This window comes from Festucalex cinctus, chromosome 1 (genome assembly GCF_051991245.1).
Source record: "Festucalex cinctus isolate MCC-2025b chromosome 1, RoL_Fcin_1.0, whole genome shotgun sequence".
NCBI lineage: Eukaryota > Metazoa > Chordata > Actinopteri > Syngnathiformes > Syngnathidae > Festucalex > Festucalex cinctus.
In genome coordinates, this window is record NC_135411.1 from 13798736 (window position 1) to 13816120 (window position 17385).

Consider the following 17385-nt stretch of genomic DNA (forward strand, 5'->3'; position numbering starts at 1 on the left):
TAATGCCTTTTTAGTTTTTTCAAGTTATGAGCCTTCAATTTTCTTCTGTCCAGTGAACGCAACTTTCCAACAAGCAACAATTCTGCCTCACAACCAGGTTTATCACCTCCTTTTGACTTTTAATTGATTTTACATTCCAAAAATAAAACCTCTGACGGAACTGACGAGCCTCCAACAAAAAGGACATTCAGTACAAATCCATTTGTAAGTCGTATGGCTTGGATATCGGCGCTAAATACCTCAAGGGAAGCTGCCAGGTTCATTCGAGAACACATATATATTGTTATCTCAATCAAAGACAAGCGTTACATCAACTGCCAGTCGACTTCTACTCAAGTGTCACGGGCAAACAGCTTCTGAGGCATTGGGGAGTTTTAAGGCCACTTTGATAGTTTCCCCACACCACATTTGCTGTGAAGGATTTAGCTGATTCATTTGCACTAAAGGGGAAAATATCTTTTCATTTGCCAGGCAAAGATAGAAAAACAGCAGGAATGAATGCGATTCGAGTGGCCACACACACACCTCGAAACACTTTGTGCTTATCCTGGCAGGGAAATAAACAAATGGGGAATTGGGAATTGAAGGAGACATACTGTGCTCAGTGTAAAGGAATACACGCGTTTAAAAAAAAAAAATATTCTATCTATTTTTTAGGGAACAAAATCATTTGATGATTTCTATTAAACGTTGATCAACGTATAAATGTGGTGTCCTCATTTTGCACCAAGATCCTGATCATTTTTATTCTTCAACTTTGTCGACAATATTCGGGTTTGGAAAGGGTTATTGACTACATGTAAACATTGCTAAAAGATTCTCAAAATATCCACACTTAACTTTTAATGTAATGTCGTATTCCTCTTTGAGTCCATTAGCTTCTTCCTTCTATGGTTAAATAAATTTGCTACTTGTTTATGTTTATATACGTTTCTATGTTATGTTTATATGTTCGATAAACAAACAAAGATAATACAATGCTGTCACTATCGAGTATTTTTAGAATCGATTAATCTATTGATTATTCAATCCATTAATCGGATTAATTTTTCTAAAGATGACTTGACTTAATATTCCATCAGTGTATTACAAAGGAATTTTTCCCCTGATTTATGTAGATTGGTTGTCTCGCACTTTGTATTCGTATAGTGATTTAAAAAAAAAAAAAAAAAAAAAAAAGGTGGACTGATGTTGCACTATGTTACCAGTTTGGTCATTGTTTTCCAAAGTAAGAGCAGATGTGTGAAAATGTCTTATTTTGATTAAACAGAAGATAATCAAGTCTTCTTTCATGCAGGACTACCGAAATCAGTGAACAATTACAGGTGATATGCTGAAATCGGAGGTTTGGACAATTTTTAATTAAAAAATGGCTCCAAATGATGACTCGATTAATCCATTTGCTCCCAAAAACATAAATATACGTTCTATTTTAAATGTATGAAGTGTCCCAAAGATGTATTTATGCATTTTCATTTATGTATTTATTTATTTATTTATTTATTTATTTCCTAGAGCATACAGAAGAAGGCTTTAATGCAGCCTCTCAACTGCGGGTGAAAAAAATGGTAGTAATTACAAAAACGGCCAGCAAGTGGCAGCAGAGTATAAGAGACCAACCAGGGCCATGATGCAAACAAGCTGATTCCCCACAATTCTAAGCAGATTTGTGAATATTGATGAAACTAGGCTATAGTGCAATGCTAATTTCTGCAAAACGGAAACAGATAGAAATGTACTGTTTTCCTGATGATAGAAGAGACTAATCTTTGCTTTTGGTAGGCTCCCTGTTTTTATAGCAATAGAACAAAATATTCTGTGGACGTTGCAAAAATCACTGCGATTGGCTAGCAACCAGTTCAGGGTGTTTCCCCGCCTACTGCGCACAGCCAGCTGGGATAGGCTCCAGCACCGCCATGACCCTTGTGAGGAGTAAGCGGTTAAGAAAATGGATGGATGGATGGATGGATGGAAGGATGTTACAAAATCAGTCAAAATCCAGTAAAATAGTCAGAAGCGAAGGGGGATGCTTCAGTGAAAATGGCTAGGAGTGAATGAGTTAAAATAGTTGTTGATTAATTCGATAACCGATCACTCGAGTGATTTTGACAGCTCTACTCAGAACCTGATACAGGGTCACAGTTTTTTTTTTTTTTGTTCCAGTGTGTTCGCCTGGCGTGTAGTGAAGAGTCGAAAACTACATTTTTTTTTTTTTTGACATGCTGTACAAAGTACAAATGTCTTTCCCACTAAGAATCCATTGCAAAAATGAAATACCGGTACTAAATAACTGCTTGAAGGTGAAAGGAAAGAGATGAGATTTGAAGTGCATTCTGATAAAACCATATTAGGAAAGTTAATGTAAAAGTCTGTTTTCCTAATTTGCACTTATTGAATATTCCACAGTGCATATCAGGTGTTATTTTACAAGGCAGTATTTCAGTTTTCACCAGCTCGCATTCAGCGTTTGGATGTGCACTTGACTAGACAAGTAGAATTAATTGGTTTTTAAAGGCTGTCTGGCTGAGTGCCTGTGGAAATGAGTGCTAAGTTGGCCAGGCCAAGTAGTAGATCCAATCTGATTATTCTTTCCTCTGACTCACCATTCAGCACTGTTTTGGATCTCATTAACATTATTTGATTATTTTTTTTTGTTTAAATTGTTTTACTGATTACAGCACAAATTTATAGTCCACTGAACTTTTTTTTTTTTTTTTGCTGCAACGCGATCACACGCATGCCGGCGTGTGAGGAGAGACGTCACAGTAAAGGGGTATCCAAACCACATGAGCTTTGAGGTGCCTTGCTCAAAGGCACTTCAACAGATGTGTCTAGATGACAGATGGAGACTCGTGTAAACATTTAACAAAGGGTTGACTTCTTCGCCAGTCACAAGAAGGAGTCATGCCATGTCACCCCATTTGAAAACGGCAAGGTCAATTCCTTTAGTTTTGTTGCGTAATTAAGACATTTTTTGTTTCAAATGAAATGATCAATAGACAAAAGAATCTCAGCTTTTATTTAATGGTATTTATATCTAGTTGTGTTAATCAACTCAGGACAGAGCGCCCTTTGTTCGAACCCATCCACTTTTCAAGCGAGTAAAACTATTGGATATTATACTTCCACTTAAAGTGTACTTAAACATTTCTTAACAATTATATGTTATATGTGACCTCACTAGTATAAACATGACACTGATTAATATATTTTTGGAATGTGAGTTAAGCAACAAAATCCAGTCGTTTTTATCCACCATTTCGCCACTTGTTAAGTGAAGATGACATCACTGTTGTTCAGGGCTCCAGCAAAAACCAATCAGAGCTCACCTGTTTTCTGAAACTGCGCTGTGATTGGTTGTTATCTGATAACATTGATAATCACCTTCAGTCGACAGCAAGTGGCAAAATGGCTGCCCCCTGAGATAGATAAAAATGGCTGGATTTTGCTAATTAACTCATATTCCACTAACGCAATAATAACCAGAATACCATATTTAGACTAGTAGTATTTAGACTCCATAGAACATTTTATTGTAAAAAACAAAACAAATCTTTTGGGGTTGACATCCCCTTTGTGGCACCCCAATTTTTTACAATGGATCGACACTGCACTGCTAGTAGATGTAGTACACCCGAAACCTTCCTTGCGAGTCAAACATTATTGCACAAAATAAAACACCTTGTTGATCTTATCTGCCGAGATGTATTCACAAGGAGCTGATACCGAGGAGAGGACAGTGAAATTATTCTGACTTCATTCTGCGTGTGTCCTTGCATTAATGTAGCCATATAATAGCACTCTATTGCAAATTCAAGTTGATTTGCGATGTTTTTTTTTTTTTTTGGCCCAGAGTAAAAGGCACTGGTGACGAGGGCCGGGAAGATAAAATACAAGAGGGATGTATAAGCCGTCGATGTTTAAGTATGCTCAGCAAAAGCTTATGTCGAGCTAAGAGAATAAACAGCATGTGGACTCAGGGGTCTCTAAGTGAAGGACAGTGCTATTAAATGGCCCTTCGGCAGCCACTTACAGACTAACAAACACATGCATGCGGGTGTGCACTGAAATAACAAATCTACATTGTTGCATACCAAAGCAAATGGCAAACAAATTACAATTGAACCCTTAAACAAGGTAAAAAAAAAAAAAAAACATACAAAATATGACATAAATGTGACATAAATGGAAATATAAGGAAAACATTTTCAAAATGTGCTTTTACACTATTGGACACAAGCTGAGAGTGGAACAATTACACACTCGACAGTCATGTGAATTTGCTTCCCTGAAAAGCCAATGTGTCAAAAACGAACAATTCACCATTTTAGTATTTCAAAACTGAGGTTCGTGATAGTCCAATTATTCATAATGATTCATTTTTAAATGTCAGAGAGGTATTATTATACTATTATTTTGACACAAGTTCACCAGAATAGCAAATGTTTAATGACATTTTACAGTGAGATGTACAAGCTAATTTGATGCATGCTAACAGTTGTGGTGATTGGTTGCTAATTGTGACTAAGGCATGACTCATAGATTTAGTGGTTATGTTTTAGCTCTTTTTTTTTTTTAATGACAATTTGACTATTAACAGCTAAAAAAAAGAAAAAAGAAAAAAAAAAGTAGCAAGCATTTACCATGAACATCCTAGACAACGCTTCCCAGGTGGATAGACATTTATTTAAAGTATGATTGACAGTTCAAATAGCACGAAGGCAGGGGGAGAATCCCAGAAAACTCACCGCAGCAGACCTCCAGGTGTGTTCATGTGATGAAATGGCACATTTTAAAGTGTACAAACAGGAGCAGGCACTCGGCCAACATGCTAACATGGCTAACAAGACTACAGAGTACATTAACTTGTGCCCATCGTGGAGTGCTCACTAACGTAACTGACGTAACAGTGTGACACGTCCTACCAACTCTCTGCATGAAAGTGAAACAGTAAAACTATCTTTATTTGTATTAAGTTTTTCGGTCAAAGTTCACACCTTGGCTCAGTAACACCGTTGCGTAAGCAACTTTCTGTGTTAGCACAGCTGAATAACCGAATATACTCGACCAACATGCTAACAAGGCTAATGAGTGTAGAGAGCACTTTGTGTACCTTTTACCCATTGTAAAGCGCCCACTAAATGAGGCAACAATATGATGCATCTTACCAACTTGCTCCATGAAAGGTAAGCAAAACAAGCTTATTTTGTTTCTTTTTTTTTCCTGTTAAAGTTAACATGACATGCTAACTAGTCAAGACTAACGGCTAACGCTACTGCTAAGCAACTATTTGTGTAGGCAGAACATAGTAACTGGATAAACAAACAAACCATCAATAAATATAATGTTGGTTGCTTATTATCTTTAGCTAATAAATGCCACTTGTTGAACTGTTGCGCAAAAACACCATCAACCTTGAGGTTGTGATTTTTGTACTGTATATCATCACCGCTGATAATCAACTTCACTCCGTCTCCTGTGATATTGCTCAAATACTTGTGACATTTTGACAGTGTCAATTAAAACCTCTTTGAAAAAGCGGAATTTGTTACAGCTCTTTTTAGATTGTTTAAGTGTGCTAATTAGTGCAATATTTGTTGTAGAATATCCTATCATACTAAATTCCAGACTCAAATGCAACTGATCTTCACCTGAATTCTTGACATACCTCTTCACTATGTTCCATTTTGTCCTTATGTTAATCGTTGTACCAGCGCATTCCTCCTGAGTAAATTTGAGTGTTATCAGAAACAGAAGTCCGCATTTAACTTCTAATCTTTGCAGCTGTTAAGGGAGAGGTGGGACTAAATGATGAGCTTCAATCTGCCCAAGTTCTTGCGCAGTCAATAGTCTAACTTCAGCAACTCAACAATCCATCCCATCTGCTTAGAAACAACGGGATGCTTCTAATCAGCACAACACACGGAGGGAGTCATGCCACAACAAGCACTTTGCAAGCAGGGTAGATAAAACAGATAAGTGAGGATGCTTTGCCGGCGAGGGCGGATGTTCATTTCCGACCACTTCCGCCATTCATTCCCAGTAATTGAACTCAGACATATACCTTAATGATAAATTAAGCTCTGCAACTGCTTTCACGGCAGTGAAATTGGAACACTTATCTGCGATTCCCAACACACGATGGCATCGCACAGCGCTAATTGTGCTTCCAAACAGCTGCCAGCTCGAATAAACGTTCCTTTCTCTCAGCTTAACTTGGGAAAAATCTCAGCCTGTAAATACAGTGTTCTCCTCCTGTAAAGCAGAATTTTAAAGGATTGTGTTTGTTTGTTTGTTTGTTTTATTGTATACAGTAGGGCTGGGTAGTGCCAACTTCACGATACGATATGTATCACGATACATGTGTCCCAATACTTTATCTTCAAGGCGATACGTATCCCAATATGTTACATTAATTTTCTTGCATTTTATAAATAACAGTCATATGTATGCCTAAAGGATATGTTTGTTATGCTGACTGACAAAAATATTTTTGTTAGCAGCTCTTCTGGTTTACCACCAAAGTGGTGTGCCTGGTCTAAATTTGCAACTTTCACAGACACACCGGGAACAATTATTAATAGGCATGAGCCGATATGAGCAAAAATATCAACGTATTAAAAATACAGCTCTGTGCTTATTTGAAATATTTGGGGAAACAAAAACAGCATTTTTTTTCATGTAACACATTCTATTTAGTTTTTAAACAAAATATAGGAAAACTGGTACATTAAGACGTGCAACGTTAAGTTTATAAGTACATAAATATTAATATTCTTCCTCTGCTTTAATTTTTATTTGCAAGTGTCCAATCACTGGTGAGCTATTTTTTGCATTAATTGAAGGCAATTAACTTCAAAGACGCTGCTGGTTTTTCATTTTTTTAACTACAAAGCAAGCTGCAACGGCAAATGTTAACTGCCTGTTTAAAGTTAACAAGCAATATTGATTCTGACGCCTGCGTATCGATACGTGTATTGTAGTGAGGCCCGCAACGATATATTGCCGTATCGATTTTTTTGAGCACACCCCTAGTATACAGGCGAGTAGACTTGTGCGTTTTCAGTGTTGAACCAGGTTGTGCAGCAACAATAGCAACAAACAACGGTTCTCTGTTCTCAGGGCATTGAATCAATTGCAACGTGGCCGTTTCGGATGTCTTAGAAGATGTTTCGCCTCTCATCCAGACAAGCTTCATTAGTTCATGTGACAATGCTTAGTGAGGTCAGTACTAGTTAGTTAGAGCAGCACTAGCCTGGGCTAAGCTAAGCTAGCTGTCGTCCCAAAATGGAAGCTTTTTCTAAAGATGATGCAACAAACAAGAAAGCCCGCAAACAGTTTGCTGGATACAAGCAGGCAAAGGACAAGGATGACTGGAACCATTTTTTTGTGGTCTGATGAGACCAAGACAAACTTATGTAGTTCAGATGGTGTCAATCGTGGTGGTGGTAGTGTCATAGTTGTCAGGGGTTTAGCTAATAATGTCTGTATTTTGAGTTATTTTGTGTCATTGTTATCTAATCTAAAGATATAATTCGATATCTGCATAAATGTCAGGGGTGTACTCACTTTTGGTACATACTGTATATTTTGACTACAATTTACTCCCTCCCTCCTTCTTATTTGAAGTCTTTGGCTCTTTTTTATCAGACTTTTGCTCGCACTTGTTAGATTAGGGCTCTTCATGGCTAGATAGATGACTTGAGCTAGGCCGTTGTGTCGCTGCTATTTGTCCTTGCTTGGCGCCTTTCTATCTGTCTGCATTCTGACATACGTATCCAGTAAAAACCAGTTAAGGACATCAGGCCACACATTCTCACATGGGGAGGCTGAGCCGTTTGCCCATGTGGGCGGGCGGCCTAGACAGTATAAGTGCAGGGACGATTCTGAATAGATCAGTTCCTCTTCCGCATACTAATAGAAGAGGGCTCCGCAGCTGTGTACTCGATCTTTCTGGCATCCAGTAAACAGTTCAACTAAGAAAATGCAACCGTCTGGTTATTACTGTTAGTATAATATCGTGAGCATTAAGATACAAGAACCAGTGGAAGTTCCCACCCAGAACTTTACACACTGGTTATTTTCATATTCTGTCCAAGGAGCCCTCATTTTGAAACATTCCACATCACGTACACTAGCTTGGCAAACTATATCAAGTCAAACTTAAAGTATAAAAAGGCAGACATTTTTTTTTTTCCATTTTCTCTTTTGTTTTTGTATGATTCCCCTCAAGCTATCAGGACAAAAGATTGAATCTTGATTCATATTTGGCCAAGTGCCCTATTTAGTTATCCGTTGCCATAAGGAGTAAAGAAGGAGAAAGCAAGTTTGCGTCTGTGATGTGTTGTGAGAGGTTTCCATCAGAAGCAACATTCCTTCACAGTGTTCGATCCATTTGGCAAATGGAGGACACGTTTCCCGCTCTCTGCTAACTTGCTTTCATGGCTCTCTGCCTCCCCTCTCTAGGGTGACAATTGAAAAATCAATACAGCTAAATGGAGTTGCAGCGGAAGCCATTGAGTGTCCTTCCTAAGTGCAAGAGGAACGAGGACAGTGAGCGGCAGCTCTGACATCCACTCGTCACCTCTTCTCTCGCTTGCCACGCCAACGTTCTGTCACAAATCCCACTGACCTTGTCCTTGTGACACACATGGATGCGTTCCAGCTCTCTACTGTACTACTCATCTATCCAGTGGGGAGGTTTAGCAGTACCAAAAACAACACTGACATGTAGTTCATTCATTCGCCAGTGTGTGAACAAAATACTCGTGAGTAGCGATGTCAAAAGTAGAGAGGTAAATTACCGTATTTTCCGCACTATAAGGCGCACCTTGAATGTATATTTTCAAACCTTTTCCATATATAAGGCGCATCGCATTATAAGGCGCACCTTCAATGAATGACATTGTAAAACTTTTTTTCCATATATAAGGCGCTACAGTAGAGACTGGGGTTACGTTATGCATCCCTTAGATGGTGCTGTGCTAAAGGGAACGTCAACAAAACAGTCAGATAGGTCAGTCAAACTTTATTAATAGATTACAAACCAGCTTTCTGACAACTCCATTCACTCCCAAAATGAATAAACAGCTGTTTTATTATTTTCTCTGAGGTAAAGTATTAGATGGCGGGATCTTCTGCGCAGGCGCGTAACCGATCGCGCAGGGTCACCGATAGCGTCTTGACAGCGAGCCCTGTCGTGGCTCAATATTGATCTATATATAAGGCGCACTGGATTATAAGGCGCATGGTCAGCTTTTGAAAAAATTGAAGGCTTTTAGGTGCGCCTTATAGTCGTGAAAATACGGTAAGTTAAAAGTTCCTTTATCGCCAACAATTTGTTAATGCACAATTAATGGCTGCCCCTTTTTTGGAAAGTCTGTACCAGGGGAATTCCAGTTGCAACACACAGACACGCCCACGTCAAAATTTAGCAGTAATAAATTTAATAATATAGTATATATTTGTGGAGACTGGGGTCAAGTTGTACTTGACAATTTTAAAAATGTGAAGAAGTTCACAAGTTACTTTAAATTCAAAATTAGGCAGCTCTTAATATGAAAACAAAAATGCACTGAGCTGTCACCGTCTTACAAATGCAATTATGCCATCTAGTGGCAGAAAAATTAGCTCAACACATAATATTCACACTCGCTGCTTACAGTACAGTAAATCTTTTTAATTTTAACTCAACTTTATGAATTATGAAGTTATTGCATCAATAACTAAAAGATGCAATATTTCCAATAGTTTAACATTTTTTCCCACTTTATCAACAAAAATATGAAAAAATATATTTTATTGTACATTTTAATGGACATTGAGAACACATATTAAATTTGCAATTAATCACGAGTTAACTATTGAAGTAATGAGATTAATTACGATTAAAAATTTTAATTATGCGCCACCCTCATAAGTGAAAATACAGACAATTTACTTCGCCTACCCCTCTCCACACACACTAAATACTCAAACGAAAGTCAAGTAAAAACCCCCCCAAAAAAAGGGAATCCAACTATTTCCCGCCATTTTATGCTTCACTGCCACCTGCTATCGCCAGAAATTGGCGTCAAAGTGCCCACTTATCCATGTTTCCATTTATCCATCCCAGTTAATATCACGTTTCGTTTTGCATATTTCTTGGGTTTGGTTCATGTGACGCTAACTGACAAATTGCAAGGTTGCTTATGTGTTATAACCCTTTAAAGGAGAAGTCAACCCAAAATTATTATTTAAAGAAAATGTTCTATGCTCCTTCATAAGTGTAAACAACATTCAGATTAATATTGCATTTGTGGAATATGAATTAAGCAGCAAAAATAACCTGTTATTGTCCACCTAAGGCGGCCATTTTGCCACTTGCTGTCAACTGAAAATGACATCACAGTTGGTCAGGATCAGGTAACGACCAATCACTGTTTTCTGAGTTTGGTCATGTGACGTGTGCAAGCTGATCCCTGATTGGTCGTTACCTGGGCCCTGAGCAACTGTGATGACATTTTAAGTCGACAGCAAGTGGCAAGATGGCCGCCCCTGAGACAGATTAAAAACAAGTGGATTTTGCTGCATAATTCATATTCCACAAATGCAATATTAATCACAAAGCCAAGTTTAGATGAATGGGGCATATAGAGCATATTATTGTAAGGAATCATTTTGGGGTGGTTGACTTCCTATTTACAGATATTTGCACACAACATGTAGACAGATAAATACTCATAACTGGCATGTTTTCTTTATCCTCTGCAAAGAACGACTAAAACAGTATTACTGTGGCTTACTGAGGAACGATTGTCTGCATGTACAAAGATAACCGCCTGGAAAGAAAAGCCGATTTGAAATTTAAATCAGATTTAATAATGAACATTATTCATTTTAAATGGCTGCTCTAGACATGTTGCCTCGTGTTTTGAGCAGAAGCAGGCCTATAATAATCACTACGCCTAATTCATGGATTTGCTTATACTTATTCTAGATTACACAAAATGAGATGAATAAAATTTTCTGTTATTATACTCTTTCTGAATAATGCACAGCCGTGGATGTATCATGTTAGCGGAGTTTGATTTTTCAGTGGCTGATGCCAGATATGAATACACAACATCTTATGAAATAGTTAAATTGGGGGCAAAAAGCAGCTTTTCACCTGAGACTGCAGCCGATTCCCTCCTACGGAAAGAGTGGTTTGCAGCTATTTTTTCAAAGAAACTGTGTTCACTTTTCTTTGACCTTACCAATGTTGCTTGAGGGCGCACATCATTTTTTTATGACGTTAGCTCAGATCTAAAAAGCAGTGCTTGACTTACCAGACTGGACAATAACACAAGCAGCACTTTATTCTCTAGCCAGCTCACGTTCCCGCCGTCTGGAAACGTGGAATGTGATGCCTCGTGTTCCCTAAATATTTGGTTTCACACATCTCGCTCGCTTAAGTGTGCACTTCCCACGTTCGGCTATTTAAAATGCAATTATTGAAATGTATTAGTTGTTTCAGAATTGTTTACATTTCCATCATGATCTATAAGAAAAAATGTTTTGCAATTAAAGGGAACAGACATCATCTGCATCTTAAAGCAACTGAGGCAAAGACTGGCCACTTCCATTTTGTGCACTCAATTCATTAAAGATGAGTTGAAGCTGAGCATCATATTCATTACGAGGTGCTCTCTAACGCCTTTCACCTGCACCACTCAGTCAACCGTCCAACAGACCTCTCACACACGCACACTCACATATGCACGCCAAAATAACTCACACTCACCAAAAAGAACTCCCCCACGTACGCAAACACCGAAAACCTCTCACACAAAATCCTCTCTCTTCCCCTCTTGCACTTACTCTCACATTTAGACCCATAAAAACCTTTCACTTGCACAGAAATATCTCTCATATTAACAAAGGGGGGGGGGGGGGGGGGGATTCCTATGCAGCTTTTAAATAAAAATAAATAAAAAAAAATCTCTCTCTCTCTCTCATGAACAAAAAAACTTTTCACACAGAAAAATACTTTTCGCACAAAAACTCTCACATTCATACACACCTCTCTCAGTATCACCTAAAAACATAATGCTCACCAAAATAGCCTTTCTTACGGTTACAAATGGGGGGAAAAAAAATCTTACATTTTAATTTAAAAAAACAAACAAACAGACATTCACATTGACAAAAACGTTCTCACAATTCTGTTTTAGTTGGAGGGTCTTTTATGTGTGTGCATTAAAGTTTTTGGGGGAGCGTGTGTGATTTTTGGTGAGAGTGAGACGTGTGTGCGTGCATTCTTGTACATAATACATAGTGAGGTCCAAAATACGTCTTTATCCAACAGAATGAGGACATTTTTGTGAAGTGAGGATATTTTGGCCGGTCTTCACTTTGAAGGTCAAGACTTGGTTTTAGAGTTTAGGTTTGAATTGGGTTATGGTTGGGGTTAGGGTAAGGGTCTAGGACAGAGGTGTCAAACTGCATTCCTCGTGGGCCGCAGTCCTGCAGGTTTTCAAGGTATCTCTACTCCAACGCACCTGATACAATGATCAGGATAATTATCAGGTTCCTGCAGGGCTTGCTGGTGAACTTAAATATGAGTCAGCTGTGTTGAAAGCGGGGAAACCTCGAAAACCTGCGGGACTGCGGCCCACAAGGAATGCAGTTTGACACCTCTGGTCTAGGAAATGCATTATGTCAATATCATGTCAAGATATAGTTACAAGGATGTGCGTGTGTGTGTGTGCGCGCATATGAGGCCACGTTCACACGAAAGCCCGTTTCATTGTATTCGCACGAGTTTCTTACCATTTGGGAAGTTCAGTTAAACTATTGTTTAAACTACTTTGAAGACCCTTTTCTTTTATCACTCAGTTGCTAGACCCCTGTTGTTTTCACTAAGTACTGTCTCAAATGTTCTCTAATTTCGATACTGTAAATGTATCGGATCGTATGCCGAGAGACGTTTCTTGGGAGGAGTAATATGGCAGCCTCGCGGCTTCAAAAGCGGCTATTCAGATCAGTGGTTCGTCTTCTTCGCTGATTCTTCTTCTACGCTTTCCGTTAACTCCCTGTGGCAGCGCTACAGCGCCACTCCAGGCTTGGCATATGTATTGCAGCCGTTAAACGTCCTAGGCGACTTCTTGTGGACGCTCGTATGTCTTGCGACGGTTCTGTCTGTACGAGATTTGTTTGAGGAACGAAGCCGGTTTTGCTTCCGTGTGAACAGGGCCTGAGAGATGGTGCTTTTTGAGAGTTGAGAGTTCTGCTTGCGTGAGTGAGTGAGTGAGCAAGAGAGAGACAGAGAGAGCGGATTTTGCGTAAGAGAGGTTTTCAGTGTGTGTGTGTGAGAGGGTGTGTTTTTTTTTTAGCATGTGAGCATTTTTTAATGTGAGTGTGAGGCTTCACGGTGGGTGTGAGTTTTGTAGATGAGTGCCAGATTTTTATTTATTTTTATTTATTTTTTTAAGGTGGTGAGTGTGTACGTTTGAGTGTTTTGGTGAGACAGAGTTGTTTGTGTGCATGAGAGGTAAATGATATTTTTGGCCTATAAGGAACTTCACAATCTCTCTTCTTGTGATTCCTGCACACAGGAATTGTACGAGTGTTGCACTCTTCACATGCTGCTTTTCACGTTAGTCCTGAGAGAGAGATGGCGTACATCTGAATTGTACATTTTCCACAGACACCCGGTGGGAAAAGACACAGAAAAAAGAAATATTAACATTTCTTCTGGGGTTACAAGAGAGAAATCCATGTTGCAGTTCATACCAGTGATGCACACACACCCACAACACACAAAATCTCTGTCGGCAAAATACACGTGGCACCAGAGATAACACATGGTACCGAAAATAGCACGCAGGAGATAGCACAGTAGGCATTCAAATTGATTCAGAGAACTACAAACCCAATGAGAGTGGAAACATGAACCTCGTGTAAAATTGCATAATGTGCAGTGCAGTTCACTGGAAGGCACAAGTACACACGCATACACACTGCTATGAATCTCCTATAATCAGCTTATTAAGCTTAAGTCAAGGTTGTTTACTACAAGACAAGTTTCATTACAGTGAAACTCACTATATCGGTTCATAGTTCCCATACAACATATTGGAAATATGTTGTATGGGTTTTTACAGTATACAGGCAAGTTGGAATTTAGAGTTACTGTACACGACATCAATGTAGTACCACAGCATTCATAACAAAAGAGATTCAGGCATAATTAAGAGTGAAAACAGGAGGATGCCGTTGTTTGAATATTTGTCGTTTCCACAGAGAATAGAAAATAATTTGCCTCTACAGTATATGAGTGTTGTTCCATGCTCTATTTGTATGTATTGCTGCTCCATGTGTGTTAAGTAGCAGTTGTCTGAAGGTTTGTGATTACCATCATATGTATGCTAATTTCCATGAGCCTGTTGATGGAACTTTGCATTATGTTAGCATTAAGCTAGCAGACATTTGTCAAATGAAATAACAACATGCTTGGTTGAACAATGTAGTGTTTAAATTTGTTGTGTCATGCTTCTTCCTAACCATTATAGACACATTATAAAGACAGAACTGCGTAGTACTCATTTGTGGAAGCATAAAACTGTTTTTCACCATTTCAGTTTTTTATTTGAGATTTACTTAGTTACAATTATATGGCCCATTTCAAGAATATCTCAGTTTTGTTATTTAAATAAACTAGTGGTATGTGTTTTGTGTTATTCAGGCTATTTGCGAAATGTTGAAGCAGAAGCGTTGTGGGTCGTTGGAAGCAGGTGGTCAAATTTTTGTCAAGTACTGTGTGCCACAGGTTGAATAATGTGTGTTGTTGTGTTTATTAAAAAGTATTAAATTTCTGTTTTGTCCTGGACAAACACGCCACCCATCCACAATGTGTAGAAAACTATTAGCCCACAAGCTAGCTGGCGGCTAGCATGTACAAAACTATTAGCCCACAAGCTAGCTGGCGGCTAGCATCCTTTGTAGCGGGATGGAAAAGCCCCATAGCCACTTGGTAGGATATGTTGCAGCCACCGGAGGACTTAAACAGATAAATGTTACTGACATTAGACAAACATAGTTGAAAGATGTTAGATATAGGAACGTATTTGATTGACAGTTGAGCGGTACGTGGATTCAGCACATTTAGCGAACACGCCAACGGTGTATGACTGCTGAGAAATGCTTGGTTTTCCACAATTTTGAAGCCTCATTTTGTATACTCGGCAATTTTTTCTTCATTCAAATTTGACAGCCTTGTTAACACTCTTCTCTGCGGCGTGTCAATTTATAAGACGTTTTTATTTTCACTTTATAGTGATTTTAAAGGCAGTGGACTGAGCCTGGCACTTTTTCAGCATCTACTCCTTTGAAATAACTTCTTATAGGATCTTCTCATAACATTGTCTTGTGCAAGGAGCTCAATAGAGTATAATTGTGTAGATCTCCAAGACTAAAATAACTGCAGTGTGACATTTGCCTTTTAGTATCTCGGAGAGGCGGGGGGGGGGGGGGGGGGGGGGGGTCCGTGAAAGACCGAGGCGGGTAAAGATGAAACAATGCATGTAATAAAACATAACACAGCAGATCAGAGGAAATGAAGTTGACTGAGTCTAAACAACGTCAGTGAAGAGACAATGTGTTTACTCTCATTAAAACACTGGAACAAACCAAATTTACTTTTCACCTCACTGATTCTGAAAGATGCGTTGGTAGGGAGACTACAGAGTGATACACAGAGAGGGAGCAGGGCAAGGTGACAATCAGCACAAAAATAGACTAGAATAACTTTTGATAGAGCGAAGACCTTGAAAGTGGAGGGGGAAAAAAGAAAGAAAATGTAGTGGCATATTGTAGCAATTTCTGGCTGGCGGAGGATGACAACAGACCAGTATCATTTGTTATCTAGGGAGGGGTGGGGGGGTAGGGCTGTTTCAAGATGAGTCAACAAATTATGAAGAAAAGTGGGGGTGGGGGCGAACTATGGACCACTGTTTTGGAGTAGGTTTTTCTGTTCTGATACCTGGCCACTTCCTGTTGTCATAGGAAGAAATAAGGCCCGCCATACATCCATTCTACTCATTTTGCAGTGAAGAATTGTTCACAATTTGCCAAACTACTGGTACTAGTATCCCAAATGTCTGCTTGCAAGTCAAAGCAAAAAAATAAAAATAAACAAAGAAAAGGTCGAGCGACGGCTTATATCTCGAAAAACTCCTAAATTGGGTCACTCATCAAGTAGGGCTGGGAAAAAAAAAGTCGACCAAGTGGGATAAGACACCTTTAAAAATTGGCCAATTAAAATTCTCTATCTCGAAGTCGAACCATGTTTATACATGAACTGTTTTTGCAGACACAGCTGTGATGTGATCTCAGCTGTGTCCGAATGTGCACCCTCCTCCCTATATAGTGCCCTACTGAGGGGGGGTCACGCCATTTTGTAGTGGTGTCCGAATGGCCAGGGAACGAAAATGTATGGCTGTAAAAATTACCCACAATGCACTCTGAAAAGTAGTGAACATCGATGCTCACTCATCCGGGTTGATATAGAGCACAGTGCATTGCGAGTGTGAAAAAACAAAAAAAAAAAAACATCAAATCGATGAATTAATATATACAACATAAATAATTAATTCGTTTTAGTTGAATATACGTACAACAAAGGAACTACAGTACAGTTTTAAGACATTTTCATTCACAATAAATAGTTGAAGATTTATGCGCCGGTGCTTCGTAACAGTTTTGGTGGTCATGTGAGGAGAAAGTAGTGAGCTGGCTGTCCGAATCCGCAAACAGAATGAGGGCACCATATACACTACTATATAGTGCGGGGCGATCTAGTGAGTGGGGGGTTAAGGGGATAAGGGTGGACACCGAATGGCGGATGATATTTGTCTGCTTAAAAAACGCCCACTGACTTAGTGGGTTTTATTAAAGACAATAAATCACATTGAGCTTCCCCAAAATACAGCAAAGGAAGTTCTGGATGTCATAAAAACCACTTTGGTTGTAATTATTATTCCAAAAGTATAACCTGCCAGTCAGTTTTAGGCGTTTAAACGTAACCCTGTAGAGGGCAGTCATCTACTAAACATGCCTAGAAGAAGAAAGGAACAGGAAGTTATTGAGCTCATGTCGCTAACAGCTCTCTACCCTTGTTTACTAATGAAATAATGTGTTGACGCATCGTCTTTTAAGACACTATTACATGTGTAATGTAGATATAATGACATATGTAACTAAATTCTATTTAGTGTTTGTTTACCTGAAGTGGTAATCACTAGCACGCTAATGCTAAACGTTATTGCTAACCGTTTAGTAAGCTTTGTTGGTGTTTAATAAAGCATATGTATAGACGATAATAAATTATGAGTACTTATCAATTCAATTTACGTCCAACCTTAG

General features: G+C 38.9%; 1 protein-coding gene across 2 annotated transcripts in view; it reads right to left on the reverse strand.

Annotated features, from left to right (window-relative positions):
* clstn2a (calsyntenin 2a) overlaps window positions 1-17385 on the reverse strand; it is a 173142-nt gene that overhangs the window by 23754 nt on the left and 132003 nt on the right. The gene's annotated exons all lie outside the window — the stretch shown is intronic.